General features: G+C 40.3%; 1 protein-coding gene across 3 annotated transcripts in view; it reads right to left on the reverse strand.

Annotated features, from left to right (window-relative positions):
• The window catches only part of ANKRD11 (ankyrin repeat domain containing 11), a 195,528-nt gene extending 179,724 nt beyond the window's left edge, over positions 1 to 15,804 (reverse strand). For all 3 annotated transcript variants that reach the window (XM_079988691.1, XM_079988690.1, XM_079988689.1), the window contains exon 1: positions 15,427 to 15,804. The gene's annotated coding sequence lies outside the window, so the exon portion shown is untranslated. The remainder of the gene's footprint in view (positions 1 to 15,426) is intronic.
• Between the last annotated feature and the right edge of the window lie 1,470 nt (positions 15,805 to 17,274).

Consider the following 17,274-nt stretch of genomic DNA (forward strand, 5'->3'; position numbering starts at 1 on the left):
CATCTAGAAGGTCACATTTCGCTAACCCAGTGTTAAAGGCTCTGCCTTCAAAAATGCAGATACAGTGGTGCCTCGCAAAACGAAAAGAATCCGTTCTGTGAGTCTCTTCGTCTTGCGGTTTTTTTGTCTTGCGAAGCAAGCCCATTAGCGGCTTAGCGCTATTAGCGGCTTAGGGGCTTAGCAGATCAGCTGTTAAGCGGCTTAGCGGCATAGCGGATCAGCTGATAAGCGGCTTAGCGGATCAGCTGTTAAGCGGCTTAGCGGATCAGCTGTTAAGCGGCTTAGTGGCTTAGCGGATCAGCTGATAAGCGGCTTAGTGGCTTAGAAAAAGGGGGGAAGGGAAAAAAACCCGCAGGAACTCGCAAGACATTTTCGTCTTGCGAAGCAAGCCCATAGGAAATTCGTTTTGCGAAGCACCTCCAAAACGGAAAACCCTTTCGTCTAGCAGGTTTTCCGTCTTGCAAGGCGTTCGTCTTGCGGGGCACCACTGTAATAATACTTACTTCCCCAGATCCTACAGTAGTTGGTATCAGCCTTCCACTCATACATTTCATGTTCAGCTCCACACATGAACAGGCTTCTTCATGAACACAGTCCCTTCAGAATGAAACTCAAACTTCTGACTTTCTTGTGTGTGTCCCCCCCCACCATTTCCACAATTGAGGCTTACTGCTAATGTGCAGGATGCAAAGAGGTGTGAAAATATTGCTCTATGCTTCTACCCATTTTTGCACTACAGAGGCCTCCCCTTTTTCACTGCAGCCTGTAGTCAATCAATTTAGGGAAATTTAGGGAAATGCTTTGTAATAGCTTCCAACACAATGAATCAGCCACATTCAAATGGGGGGATCCAGAGTATTCCCAATGAATGCACGTGGAAATATTTGGATACACAGAAGATACTTGTTGATCCTACCTTTATCTGTTCACACTATTTTTCAGCAAGTAAAATAACATGATTTTGGAAGTCTACACAATAACATGAAGCACATGACAATCAAGAAAGCTATTCATGCAATGATTTTTTTTAAAATTTCTACTATCCCAATCCTAAATATCATCCTCTTTCTTTTTAATATAAAAAATTGAAACAAAACAGATGCTCAAAATTAAAGACAAACACAACTTGTTTTAGTCTGTTATAACCACACACACCTAAGGTACATAATATATTTGTTCTTTCTTAAAAACTATGCAATGCACTTTGAAAAATTCCTTAACAATTAGCTGAGGTGGAACTTGCAAAGAGCAAATCTTACCACTGAGAATAACCTGAAAGGAGATTTTAGAGTCTATGTTCACATGATTTAGGCAGGATTGAACTGCTTTTTTCTATACATAGCTTTCTTGTATTGTGTACATTTACAGTTCTGGAGAATTACACAAGCTGTCCTTTACTCATCTTAGATCATGTCTAAGGCTAAAAGAAAATGTTGAATTAGAACAGACTGTGCTCCATCAGCAAGCAATGTAAGGCCCACAAACCACATGCTGAGATATTAGTGCATCCCACAGCTTCATGAAAAATCCTTGAAATCTTTGCTTTTTTAAAAAAAAAGTTTCCAGCTCACATGACTAAGCAGACAAACTTGAATACATGAAGGCAGTTTTTATTAACAGATTTGTGCAATATTTGTGCTATTTTTCAATATCTTATTCTCTGAGCCTATAAAATATCCTCAATAACTAAATCAATTTTGAGTACCAAAGGTATTAAGTTACTAGGACTCTTGGTCTTTCATAGGCTAGCTGAAAGGCTGAAAACCATCTACAGCAGGAGTCAGCAAACCTTTTCAGCAGGGGGCCGGTCCACTGTCCCTCAGACCTTGGGGGAGCTGACTATATTTTTGGGAGGGAAATGAATGAATTCCTATGCCCCACAAAAAACCCACAGATGCATTTTAAATATAAGGACACATTCTACTCATGTAAAAACACACTGATTCCCGGAATGTCCGCGAGCCAGATTTAGAAGGTGATTGGGCTGAATCCGGCCCCCGGGCCTTAGTTTGCCTACCCATGATCTACAGGCCTCATCCATTACTAATGGTCTCGCATCACAACAACAACATATGCAGATTCACAATATGAAGCAACCCACATTCTGCAAAGTGGCCCATCACGCAGAACAATTTGCCTGCCTGTATTTTGTGCTTTGATTTAGTACTGTGGGCCATGATTTGCCCTTCTGTACTAGCAAGCGAAGACAAGATCTGTTCTGTCACTCTAAAAGAACATGCAGTTTTCAGTTTGATTTATTTTGCATAAGAACTCCACTGCTCAAAAAAGAAAAACACCCACCTCAATGGCCCTAAAGTTAAATATATTCCAAGTTTGACAGTGTTTTTTTAACAAAAAACTAAGGAAGTTATACGAACACAAGGAAGAATGAATTTCCCTCTAACAGCAATACCTAAACCACCAACATGGTAATATATTCTCCACATAAGAACAAACGGTAGTGCTTTTAAGGATGAAACTATGATCCAATAGATAAAGCAATTGTTAATTTACCGTGAGTACTTTTTAAGGTATCATTTTTAAAGGTATCTTATAAAACACATGAATGCAAAATCTTTCCTGTATTTCACAACATTAACATCTTCCACCAGAGCTCCATGACACAGGAAGAAAATACTACTAATCAAGCTATTTGATATCATGAATATAATATAGAAGATTTCAAACCCTATCATGAAAAGATGCTGTGAAGATTCCAACAGCCAGTTTAGGAACCCAACTCTTGTAACAAAAGAAACTGTTCATAAAATATCCAATATTTACATTCTGAAAGATGCTCAAAATGCTGCAATCATGTTATAATTTTATGAAGTACATCTCCAAACGGGGTTCCATTGCTGAAAAACTGCAGCATGACTAACACAGCTCCATTATAAAAGGCAACGTAACCTAGCACTTGTTAGCAGCCAGTGCAACACTGGACTGAGTTTCCATGACAACCAGGGGGAAAATATATAAAAGCAAACTACAGTTAAGCGAAAATTACACTCCATGACAATACATGCAAAATGCAGGAACATTTGCAGTACAGCTTTTGATGAAATGCCCCAATGTACAATGTCAGTGAAAAATAATAATTAACTACAATAATTGCCAAGACTTATTTACCACAGTTGTTTGCCTCCATTTGGTGTAAACACCCTTAAAGTAACAAAAATAAAGAAAATAAAACCATTTGCACCTGCAATACACCAAGTTGTTGCTTTTAAAAAAATATATATGGCAATTTAAAATTTGGCATTTGGATATTCTGTAGCCATTTCACTTCTGTAGACAATGGCTGGTGAATAGGTTTGTAACTTGCTTCCTAGGAGAACATATGGCTTTGAATTATATATTAAGATACTGAGAATTCTGGAATTGGCTGGAACAAGACATTGTTTTCATTGTTTAAGGACTTGCACTTTGAATGTCTCCTGCTTACAGGGTAGTTAGTGCCTGTTTAAAAAATCAAGAATTCCACAAAGAAAAAATAATAACAACAGTAGAGCAGGTATGTCAAGTACACTGACAAGTCAGACAGGCAGAAACCTATAGCAAGGTCATTTATTCAAACTACTCATCAACCATTTTGCTGAGATCAGCAACAAGTAAATGTGAGCATAACAGTTTCTAATTATTTGTTTATATTTACCCTGCTCTTAAATTTCAAAATTCTCCCAGAGCAATTTACCCAAAAAAATTGAACCAAATAAAACATACACTCATAAAAAATATTTCAAAAAGAACTAAATTCACATTAAAACAGAGTAAACCAGAGGTAATCACCACCATAGACATTTTATCTTGGACTTCATCTCCAAAGGCAGAAGGACTCAGAAAAGAATCTAAACACTGGGACAGTTTTGTGTGAGAGCATAATCTGTAAACTACACTGAGTCCTAAAACCACAGAGTTTAGAAATATAAATGCCATCATTTTGAATCATGTCCAGAAATGGCCCGAGAATCAGTGTGGCTGCTTTAAAAACTAGTAATAAATACCGGTACTCCAAATACCCAGGGCCAGTCAGCAATCTAGTTTCAGTACTTCTCACTGACTTATTTTTCTGAATAGTTTTCAAAGGGCATTCCCATGCACAACACATTACTCTAAACAGTATGTTACTAGATCATGGATGCTGCATCCACATTCTCCATCCGAGACAGGCCACAGCTGGCAAACCTGTCTACATTGGTGAATGGTGCATGTACCCTTAAGAATGCAAACATGATCCTTAAGGGAAAAGCATAATCCTATCCAGAACAGGATGTACACCAACTTTCTGGTCAGAAAACACCCATCAACAAACAGTACCTCCACATTATCTGGATTAAGCTTCATTTTATTAGCCCTACTCCAGCTCATTAATCATTGCAAACATTGGTTCAGAACTTCCACAACTTAAATGGACATGTAATTTGTAGAATTTTAACAAGCTGGGATTTTTCTAGCTACAGTACTTATATCTGGGTAAAGTTGTTTTTTTTCTTGTATGTTACCATAAATACCTTAATAGATTTAGGTAAAAAACACACCCAAAACCATAGCTTGTACTGTATTCCACATGAAACTGTCAATATTCAAACATTCAGTTTTTTACTTTATGCATTACAGATTTCACTCTCAGATTGCTAACTACAAACAGTTCAACCATTTTGAGGAGCATTGTGAGGAGAGAGAATATTAAGACAATTCATGTCCTGGAAACTAACAGTGCCTTGAATCTACAAGGTTCCTGATACTTATTCCCCTGCCCTGTCCACCACCACTGTACATAACTCACCAGAACTGTAACCCTTTATTATACTGGGAAAGTTACATAGGGCTACCCTGCCTACCCTGTTTATAAAGCTGTTCACTGGACAGCACCAGAAGCATATTATTTTTCACGAAGCTTAATGTTTAAACATAGTTACTTCAATATACTTGATTGGGGAGCAGAGATTAGATAGGTATCTTCAGTAGCTAAATATATGAAGCACAATTTGATGCAAATAATTGAATGAGTAAATATCAGGTGTTTAGAGGAGTTCTGTAGTATAGTACACTCTTAAAAGAACAGCTTACATTATACAATGTGTGTTACAGATTTGCTCCACCAGCTTTCTCCCAAGTACTAGCCTCCAGAGCCCTCATCTCACTTCAGGCCGTGGGATCCGACGTTTGTCTATGGACAGCTTTCAAGGTCATGTGGCTAGCATGCCTAAACCGCTTGTGGCACAACGGGACACCAAGAGGAGTGCCAGAGCACACGGAAACGCCATTTACATTCCCGCTGCAGCAGCATCTATTTTTCTACTCACGTTGGTATGCTTTCAAACTGCTGGGATGGCAGGAGCTGGGAGAGAGCAATGGGAGCTCACCCCATTACGCAGATTCAAAACACTGACCTTCCGGTCAGCAAGGTTATTATCTGCCCGATGTAACATAGTGAGCACAACTGATACAAAATAGCATGCACACATGCTTCCAACATTGTTAAAACTGCCATGCCAGAGCAATAGTCAACAAATTATGTGTTTCTTTGTGTGATTTTTTTTGTTCCAGTTTGACAAGAGTGAAGTTTAAAAAAATTGTTTATATGTTTAAAGCTATACCCTGCTTTTTTTTGCAGAGCAAATAAGAAGTCATACTAAACCAGGTTGGTAAGGAGATATGGCAACAGAATACTAGATACGCCAACAGGTTGCTAGACTGACTACACAAAAATAAATACTCTTAAGCATCTGATCATGTGATGAGCTGCTCTGTTGCCCAAGTGGTCAGAGGCCACGGTTGGCCTTGTGCCAGTGTCAAGATGACACCCAGTCACAGTACTCACTCTTAGTCCCAAAACAGTACAGTGTCATAAGGACACCGATGCAAAAAGAGGGCAGATCAAGAAGATGAAAGGTATGTAAAGCCTAAGTTGTACTTTTGTACATTAATAGAAAGGCTCTGTAGGAGAAACTTTGCCTGGGAGGTTATCCAGACCCCTGACACTCAGAGACAGAGGGCTAGGGCAAATATAGTACAGTAGATCAATAGAATCAGCTACCCAATACTATATACAGATATAGGACATTTGTACTATGCCACAGCAAAAACCCAAGCAAAACAAAATCTTTAAATTACACAACCATATTTACAGACCACTGTTGCCTGCCTTAAAAGTATGTTTTAGGACTACAGCCAATACTCAGATGTCAAATAACTCCAGAGTGGGGGAGAACTCAGGCTGAATAAATAGCACTGTTGTGACACAGTGGGAAGGACATTTTTTCGGTTGAAATCCCATAACGATTCACGTATCAAATTCTGAAATAAGCAATCACCAATCTATCAAAAATAGCTCTTCTGAAATTAATGCTCTGTCTTAACTAAAAATAAATACAAGAAAGGAGAGCTAAATGAATGTACATACATTGGTCTTATCTTTTAAATAATTGGATTATATATTATTAGGGCTTTGGCATGAAAAAACAAAGCTCAATGTCAGCAATAGCATCAGTGCAATGCAGTGGCCACCCATAAAATCTTGCTTTAACGTTTGTATTGTGTCATTACCTCTTTCTAGGTGCTTTGGAGGTCAAACTGGAAGCCTTGGAATATGAAGGAGCCTTCAAATTAACTACAGAAGCACAAATGCTCCAGAAATTCCTCTGGAAGACAACAACAGGCAATAGCATACAATCACCTGGCCTCCACCAAATGTGCATCTAACTGCTGGCATTGTCTGAAATTAGGGATCATTTGCTTATTTCTAGCAAGCACTAATTGTTTCAGAAAGCAAAAAAGAAGAAGTAGTTTACAACTGGAATAATAGTTATACTTAACCACAGTGATACCACTAGTTTAATCTCAATTGCATCCCTGCCTTCCTCCAGGAAGCTTAAGGTGCAGTATATTATGTCAGTGCATTTGATCCTCACAACAATCCTGTTAATTAGTTTACCAGTGTTAGAAACTCAGAAATATAATCTAATACCCAATGGCACCTTAAACCTAGGTTACAGTCGCCACAATGGAATGCCCCCCATGAAGTTTGTTGCTGTTGTTTTCATTTCTATACCACTTTATATTTTAAAGAACAAATCAAAGTGGTTTACAAGACATTAAAACATCAAATAAAACAATTCAAAATAAAACAAATTCAAGTTTCAAGGAAAATATTTCAGATCCTTCTCTAAATTACATTTTGTTTTCCCCAGAAACCAACCTGGCATTTTGTGGTTGCAGTTGGACCTGTGCCAATTGCAAAACATGCCTAGCACATGGCTGATTTCTAACACAGGATTAAACAGAGAGGACTGACCCCAGTTACTTCAAGGCTAAATAGGGATTTGAATTCAGGTCTCTCAAATTCATCCAGCGCCCTGCAGCATGTTAGCTCCCCATGGTGAACAATTCCCATGGTGAACAATTCCCATGCCAAGTTTGTACAGACAGTGCAATAACAATTCATGGGGTATGTAGTTCTCTATGTCTCAGTCAGAGCAGACACCATGGGAAGGCTGTTTCCAATTACATTTCCTTTACAAGTCTAACATACAACAATCCTTAGGTAAAATCCTATAGCAAACTCAAGGCAGTCAGTTCCCAGAAACATTTTTAAAACATGCACTGCACCCAATATTGATGGATGGACACATGATCACTTTAAGCTGACAGCTCAGTAAAGGATGATATATACACTAAAACATTGAAAGAAACTAAATTTCAACCCACCTGGCATGATTTTTGGAACTACTATATGTAGAATTAAAATACAATTCATGGTATGGCTCATCACACATATTGAAATACTAAGTCACTTAAAATATATATACTGTATTGTTCTTTTTTCCTTTTACTTATGATCGTTTTCCCCTCTTTTTGTCTCATTTTCTCCTCTTAATTTTTTGTCTTTTAATCACTTTCTAACATTAAATGCAATGGGCTTAAGAAGGAAGGGGGAATGTTTGCATTCAGTAAAAATATATAGGCAACTTGACGTAAACTATCATGATTATTATTTTAATTGGAGCTGGTAAGGATTAATGATCTACTCCAATTCATCCAGAGACCTTCCTTCTTCTGCCCACCATTAATATACTAATCCTATGACTGGGAGACGGTCCAGACTGGGTTGTCCTGAATAACTACAGGAGACACCGGAGATGCAAATAAACTCTGATTTAAATTTAGGGAAAGGGGTCAACATACCAATTCTTTTAATGATTATGCTTTAGTAAAGCTAGTCACTCAATAATTTACAAATTTCTAGAACAAAAAACCATTGGTCTTCAACCATTTTAAAAGTATGAGATGTTCAAAACTAATTTTTAGTCCATCTCCACTTGATCAATTCTGGAACATCCTCTGAAATGTTGAGTGTCCTCCATTTTTCCAGTGTGAACTCCAGTTAGCACACACTGTATACCTCATGACTGGATTTTAACAGTGGCATGCTGCTGCCCCCACAAACATTTTTTTTTTTTTAAATCTATTTCCTATATACAGGCCATCTGCACAGAGGTTGAGAAGCAGTGACATTAGTTAGCTATGGTCACCCACCTATCCTGGCAATCTACTCCACAATGCAGAGTTCCTTTCTCTATTGCATAAATATATACAAATATTGCCTGGTAGCTTCTTCCACATGCTAACATTACAGTCCACACATCTAAAAAATGTCATATTTTTACCAGAAGCATATCCAAAGTTGGATTTTTTTTTACATGAAATATCTGATAGTAACCAAGATAAAAACCCTGCCTGTGACAGTGAATTGAGATCAAAAGCATTAATCAGATAGCTTTTTAAATACAATATGTGATTTTATAAAATCTTGCATTATTAAAGAAATAGAGAAGAATCTACGCTTTAAATTTTCTGTATATAAAGCAGGCTGAGTACTAGTTTTTCTGTATATAAAGCAGGCTGAGTACTAGTTTTAACCAACAGACCCTTCTCGACTTTCTTTAAAGACGCAAAGAGACTGCCTACAGACTCCTTGAGGATAAATAATTCAGAGCCTAAATGCCAAGGGCAGTGCAGCAAACTGGAATGTTGCATTTATCCAGATGGCAGGGACAAAGCAGACAGTCGTATGTGTGCCTCACATCACTGCATAAAAGCAACTGCAAACGTGACCTGGGAAGGCAATGGGGAGAAAATACTGTTACCAAAGTTCTCTCTCAGCTCTTGATCCCCAATACTACTCACTGTATGTCTATGGGACAGTGAATGATGACATCCCAACTGATCTATGCTCGCATAATTTTGGTCTATGCTCACACAAATAGTGTTGAATAGAACAAACGTGGTTCACATAGTGAACTAAAAAGATATTGCAGTTTGCTGACAGATTTAGCTACTGCTGAAGTTGCAAAGTTTGTCATGGAGGCTATTTTTCATACCTAAAACTTGGTTTTAGATAATGAAAGGGGGAATTGAAAATGAGATAAAAACTATTCATAACAGCAACGGTAGGCTCCCCAAAATGGTATTTCATAACTCTACAATGCAGCTTAAATATAATCAAGATGTCATGTAAGATATGCAATGTAAGCCTTTCAGTTTTTGAACAATGATTAAGTTTGTTTAACCAAAGATCACAACAAAAGCTTCAGAAAAGAAGAGACCTGGATATCATGTCCCATAGATTTATAAAAAGGATAGGTGGTCAGGTCTGGCCTGGCTATTTGAGTTTCAGTGTTATCCTCTAAGATAGCAAGCCCCATCAGCATATTTACAAAGTTGTAAATTTATTTGAAAGCACAGCCAAAAAACGGAGAATGACGAACTGACAAAACAAGCTTCTGGAACACCTTTTTTCCACTCTGGGAAACATTTGTTACTCTTTGCCTACCTCTGGGACAACTACATGCAGAATTAAAACACGTGATTATATGTGTGAAGTATCTACATTAATACAACAAAAAACCACCATTATTTATGAGGCAATCCTTTTCATTTGTAACTCATCTGGAGAAAATTAATACACACAGGACAACTAAGAAAGCAGCTCTATTGAAGGGAAACTTACTGAATCCATCTTTAACAGCTCACTGCAAAGTAGATCTTAAGATACTTTGTGTTGGACGCTTTCCATTTACCCTCAAGCAAACTCATCAGATCCAGAGAGCTGCAATCCCACGCACACCTATTAGGGAGAAACCCCATTCAGCACACTGGGACTGACTTCCAACTAAACATTTACAGTATGTCAGGCTGCACCATTTGCTTGGTAGACAGCATGCCAACACTAGCCACAGTGAGTTGGCAACAGTGAATGTAAATACTTCTGACTTTGAGAATAAAATCAATTAAAGGTCAAATTTCTAAATATACTCAAATTCAACTGCAAATCAATTTTGACATTTATTCTGAAGTTAGTATTTGTTATATTTAATCAATTGTCAAAGCAAACCACACTCACTGCTGCTCATCACCCATGTACTCTGAGGAATAAACCCAGTTTGTCAACAGACTTTTATTGAGTTCCATCGCAGCACTGGAACTCTGACCACTCCATCCATATTAAGCAAGCAACCAATTTTCCTGGACAGCCACTCTGAGACGTAAGGGGATGCCCCTATTGCCCTGAGATCCCTTAGGAGGAAATGCAGGATATAAATCTAATAAAAAGAAATAACCTTCATCCCACAATCCTTAAAGTGATGTCTTCCAAGTTCTCTTGTCACTCACATCATGTTTTCCAAACCTCTTTCACCATCTAGGGAACCAGGCAACACACATAAGAGGGCAGATATGATGCATGGGTCTCCAATTGCTTATTAATTAACACACAATTCCACATTCACCTTAGTCACTTACAATGACTAAGCAATCAGCAAGTCACTTTCAACGTTTCTACAGCTTTCTGCTTCTCTCCATTACAATGTATTCCTGCCTTGCCTATCCTTCTTTCCCGTAGTATCCTATGCATCTCTAACACTATAAATGACCCCACTCTTCCCATTGATTCAAACTGATTTATTTAACTTGGCTTATTGGACTGCATACGCAAACAAGAGGGAATGCCTTTAAAACCCAACACTAACAATCATAAGGAAAATGATGCCATCTGGGATTCAAAACATACTTTTCCCAAAAGCTGAATGAAGTACTGTCCCGCATACAGTCTAGCAGCAAAGTACAAGTCAGATTAAATGTTCTGACTCAAGGATCAGTACATTTGACTACTACAGTGGTGCCTCGCAAGACGAAATTAATTCGTTCCGCGAGTTTTTTCATCTTGCGATTTTTTCGTCTTGCGAAGCACTGACTTTGGAAAAGCTTCAAAAATCACCAAAGTCTTCAAAAACCTCAAAAAAGGCTATGAGTTGCTCCTCGAAGTGAATACATGGTTTTAAGAAAAAGGAAACAAACTTGCAAGACGTTTTCGTCTTGCAAAGCAAGCCCATAGGGAAATCCGTCTTGCGAAGCAACTCAAAAAACGAAAAACTCTTTCATTTTGAGAGTTTTTCATCTTACAAGGCATTCATCTTGCGAGGTACCACTGTATAGGCAGTGACCATTTTGTGTGTGCCCAATCGACACACAACTACCAGCACGTGGGTCCTTTTGGACCTGGAATAGGGCAGAATGGGGGTGGAACAGGGTTATGCGTGCTCTGCCAACGCACACGCAGGGGCCAGGAATGGAACTCCCACTCAAAATGGCTGCCACCTGTGTGTGTATATATGAATACATAGAAAAGGTTGCCCTTGAAGTAATTACTAAAAAAGTGCTGCAGTATTCAGAACATTCTAACACACTTCGCAAATACTTCTGATTCATTAAATTCAAATCTACAAAGAATTCTAGAAAACAGACATTTACAAATATCATTCCATTTAGGAAAATATCCTTCCTGTCATCAGTGTCTCCACCAACAGCAAGGTTTACCAAAATCCTAAAGACATTTATGAATCACTGAAGAACAGAAAATCTCTCCCACAAAAAATGAATTTTAAAAAACCAAGAGAATAGGCTTTCTATTTTGCAGATGTAAAGTATAAATAAAAGAACAATGCAGGCGTTTCAATTTCACTCCCAGCTCAGTAACCATAACCACTCATACCATATACATCCCTGTAGTCTGAACATTAACACATGCAATTGCTTCTTGATATGTTTCCTCTCACTGCTGCCTTTTCCACTTAATAATCCTATTGCTAAAAATCAGTATGTTTACCTATAACAGCACCAAAAATATCATTTTAACCCAATGTTTACAAACCACACTTAGAACAGGAAATGAGCAAACTCAAAGCCAATCTCTGAAATATTTGCACCTTATTTGCATGAACTACATTAGAATTATATGGATCAAACAAACAGAAGTTATATAAATTTTGGCTTAGTGAAAAAAAGAAATACTGCTTTTACAGCACAGCTTGACTAAGCACAGCTCAACTAACCACTCAAACTAGCATAGGATCTGCCTGCTTAGCTCAACAGAAGCCTGAAACAATATCAAAGCAGAGGAGAGAAGCTTAAAACAACATACTCATTCTATTATTTGAACAGCAAAAAATAAAGTACTTAATATTTCATCAATTTTTAAAGCTTATATTATTGTTATATCTTGATAAGGTAAGTATTTTCAAGCAAATAAAAATATTATATTTTCATTTTACCTTAAGCTAAATGTAAAGCAAGAGTTGAAGGTTTTTATTTCGTTAAAAGATTTCCCTAATTGATATAGCATAAAGAAAGCCAGACAATACTCAGAGTAGTATAACAGCGGAATGAAAAAGAAGCCTATGCTTGTGAACCAAATATTCTTCAAGGACCTATATGATCTCAATATTAGCACAGTGGAATATAATCAAATTGCACTAACTATAAAGGTCGCCTGTATGATTCTATCCTTGTTACCAGGTAACTCTACCTCTGTGATATTCCTAAGGTTAAACAACATATCTGTATGTGGAAATCCAATTCCAGCAGACTTGGAGAGAGAGAGAGAGAGAAATGCATACTTTCTGACTACAAAACAAAACACATTTTAGGCTCCTTTTCTATCTAGCATACAATATACAAACTTCTCAGTTCAAATAATTCACTTATTTTTCAACTACCGTTTTGATTTTTATATTTATATCCCACATTTTCTCCAAGGAGCTCAAAGTGGCGTACACACTTCTCCCCCTCTCCATTTCATCCTCACAACAACAACTCTATGAGGTCGGTTGGTCTGACAGATAATGACTGGCCCAATATCACCCTATGAGCTTCATGGCTAAGTGGGGATTTGAACCCTGCTTCCTAAGATCTGAGTTCAGCACTCTAACTCCCTATACCATGCCGTCTACTGATACCCACTGTTGCCCATTAAAAGTGCCTCAGATATTGACATTTTACTCTGGGAATTCCCTTTCACTACAACTCTGGGAGTCATTTTTTTAAAAAATCACAGATTTAAGCTCCCTTCTTAACTAGAAGAAACGTCTGCAAAAAAAGCTTAAAATCCATTCTGAAAGCAACACCTATTTGTTTTCTGAGGGTGTTTTACCCAGGAAATGGAACTGATAATGGAATGGCCATGTTGAAAAAAATAACAAATACTGTGAGCTGGAAAAACTAAGAAGCAAAATTACCATCGTCCATTACAGTTGATCATCTGTGAATTAAAACTACAAAGTGTTCAAACAAAAATATATGTTACCTAATTTTACTACATTCTTTGCCTTAGCTATTTTGTCCCCCATTCAGTTTCTAGAATTATCCCCTGAGATGCATTTGGCTTTAAAAGACAGTGACTGATCTGCTCACTCTTAATCTATAAGGCCAGGTTCCTGGTGACAAGGGAGATCTGTGTACAAACTGAGGGGGAGGGGACAAGTTCCTTCCTGCAACTGAATATCAAAACAGAGCCACAACTTTAATGAGCAGGAGCCGATCTGAACACACCAGCCCTTGTGTCTCAATGAACAGACTGATTTTCAATCCACACGCACACATCCCTCACAAGACAGCTGCTTTCTCTGGGAAAAGGGCAGAGGGCATTGGAGGGCTCAGCTCATCCAAGCTTCTTGGAGAAGGGGGGGGGGCAGACGATTTGCCTTTCTAAACATGTAATCAATCCTCTTTCTTAAGAGACAGGAGGAGTGAGAGGGATCCTAAATTCTGTTTGGAGACATGCAGCTGCTTTTTATTTCTTGTTTTAAGAGAAAGGAAGACAATCCACAGAAGAAACTAAGAAAAAGAAACAAAAGGCAGAAGAGCTCTTCTTTTACACATATACACAGAGCTAACACCAACTGAAAGATGATGAAATGGGAAAAGGAAATTACCATAGCAAGCATAATCTTCACTGAATCTATTCCAACAAATAACATCCCTCCTCCTAGACATTTTGCTAGTACCCTGGGCTTTCAACTCCATAACTTCCACTCCTTTCTGCTGTGAGTTTTACCAGACTCTGACCTCACCTCATCCCCACCCCCACTCAATCCTGCACCATCTGCCTCTGCAGCACCAGCGCTCCACACCTCCCTGTTTCAGCAGCTGGTTTCCAACTACAAAGCATCTATGCAATATACTCCATCTCCACGTTTCTGCTGTGTGCCCAATCTCCCATACCCATCACATCCCAGTCAAGCTCTAGAGACTCAACCCTTGTCTGTCTTTAGCAACCCTCAACCTTCCTTTCCACGTACCATTACTACACACTCACACACACACCAGCTCATCAGCTTCTTCATGAACACCAACACATTCTGCCCACTTCCTTTCACTTTTTGTGACATACAACACAGTCCTGTAGTTACCTCAACCTGTACAACAGATCTGTACCTACAACAACTAATACAGATTAGAACCTGCACCCCCAAAGAGGCAATTAGAAATGTGGGAAGACACTTGTGCATCTACCAGAGGATGAGATTGAAGGGCTTTAAAATCCCACACACCCCAATGCTCTTTGGCCACCACTTTTACCACAAATGCTTATGGAAATAAAACAAAATGTTCCTTCTCACCAAAATAGAAGAGAACGTACCAACGTGCGCTACAATGTAATCTCAACGCCCTTTCCTCATATACAGATGGGCCTCTCTTTTCTTTTTAATCCCCCGCAAAACCCCACCACTTCGTTTTGACTAAATACCCTTCCAACCCGCCCCCCACATACTCGACACACACAAATACACACACGTGGCCAGTATTACCCTTCCCCCCTCGTTTTCACCGCAGGCCTCATCAGTTTCTCGGGGGTGGCGGCAGCAGCTCCCTCCAGGGCGCCCCTCACGCATGCAACGTATGTCGCTCCGCAAACCCGGGTCAGGCACCATCCTAGCACTCCTTCGCCCCGCCCGCACCCCCGTCATTCGGCACCTTTTCAACAGCCGCTTCTACCCCGCGCGGGGCCTCCGTGGACTTCGCGCCGCCAAGCCGGGCAGGCCCTTCGCCCCGCCGAGAGCCCTCACTGAGGTGCGGAGCCTTCCTTACCCGGAGCGCGTGGTTCCCTGCGCCGCCGCCGCCGCCTCTCTCCCTTGCCTGTGCGCCGCTGAGGCCCGAGGCCCGTGAGGGCGAGTGCGTGAGGCCTCTCGCCCGGCCGCCCGCCTGCCTCGCTCGCTCGTTCGCTCGCCCAGGGGGCAGCGGGCCTTTACGAGTGCCGGCGTCGCCTCCTCCGGCTCGCCCGCTCCATGGCCCACCCGCCTTCCCGACGGCTCTCGCTGCCTCCTCGCTGTCCCGAGCGCCGATTCGCCAGCGGTGCCTTCCTCGTCCGCCGCGGTGCCTGCCTCGCTCGCTCGCTCTCTCGCCCAGCCAGCGCCGTTTCCTCCCTTCCCACACACACAGCCCCAGCCTCCACGGCCACCGCCGCTGTTGCTCTCGCCACCAGAGCTGAGCTTCCCCATTGGCCCAATGAGACACTCCGTCTCATTGGCTGCCGGCACAGCAACGATATAGGGTGGGACGTAAGAGGGGAAGGAGGGGTGAGCAGGGAGGAGGAGCAGCCGCAGACACCGGAGTGACGCGAGCGCGCGTGCGACGCGATTAAAGGAACGTTGCTTTTCCTCGGAGCGCGCGGGCGCAAGGAGGAGGGACCCGATGGGAGGGGGGAAAGCAAATCTTGGGATTGGGCAAACGGATTAGCGCGTCGTTGATGACAAGCGCGTGATGGACGTCACGTGTTTGAAAGTTCTTTCCCCTCCCCCCTTTCCCTCCCTACTTCTTCTGAGCTGCGGTTGCTATGGGTAACCCATTCAGGGCCTAATCGCTAGAAGTCGGGCCTAGTCCGGGCGAAAGCCTTTTCTCCGAGCTAATCAAGGCCTCCCTTTCCTTTCTTCTCATCTTTTCTCTTCTCATTTAAATATAGCTGTCGTCTGCTTTGCTGTGTCTCTGCTAGGTTGCGAATAAATCTGCGTGGGCTCGGTGGGGTGGCTTCATCATTTCCCCAAACCCTCAAAATCAAATATATTTTGACAGTACCGAAAACAATCTATAAGATGTTCTGTCTTGCTTTCCCTTCTCATCCACCCAAAGTAAAGTCCAACACTATTGTAGCTAGTTACAGATAGGTAGCCGTGTTGGTCTGCCATAGTCAAAACAAAATAAAAGAAAAAAATTCCTTCCAGTAGCACCTTAAAGACCAACTAAGTTAGTTCTAGGTATGAGCTTTCGTGTGCATGCTACTGGAAGGAATTTTTTTCTTTTATTTTGTTTTGACTATTGTAGCTAAATCTCCTTTGGTCCAGTCTATGCATGCTTGCTTAGGAGTAAATGCCATTTGAGTTCAGTGGGGTTTACTGCCACCTAAACATGCATGGAATTGTAACCTTGTTTGTTTCTTTGTTTTAAAAAATGCAGTAAAATGGCTACATACAAATTCAATAAAACAGAGAATACAGCACAAAACAATACATAGTATAACAATGTATTGTTGCCTTTAATTGTAACCTTTAAGATGCTCACAAAAAGCAATTGTTAAGCAGGATTGTATTGCTACTAACAGTGTAGAATCTAAACAGTGAAAAGCTAAACTAAAGCTACTAGTGTTTCATCTGACTGATTCTGATTGCTGGGAATTTTTTGTCTTATTTAGCTTGTGACATTGGTAGAGAGCTGTGTTTGTACACCATTGAGTCATTGGAAACTTTTCAGAAATCTAAGCAATAGCAAGGAATAGCTCCCCCCCCCCCGGCTGCTGCTACAGCATTAATGGGGGGGGGGGGAGAGAGAGAGAGTAACTAGCACTTCCAGGCTTGCCCACACTGCATTTCAGGTTTGAATTAAGCTAATAGAAGCAGTGATAGAGAAATAGCATGTCACTTACTTGCTTTGACTAAAATTTTC

The sequence above is a fragment of the Podarcis cretensis genome (assembly GCF_951804945.1).
Source record: "Podarcis cretensis genome assembly, chromosome: 8".
In the NCBI taxonomy this organism is placed as follows: Eukaryota; Metazoa; Chordata; class Lepidosauria; order Squamata; family Lacertidae; genus Podarcis; species Podarcis cretensis.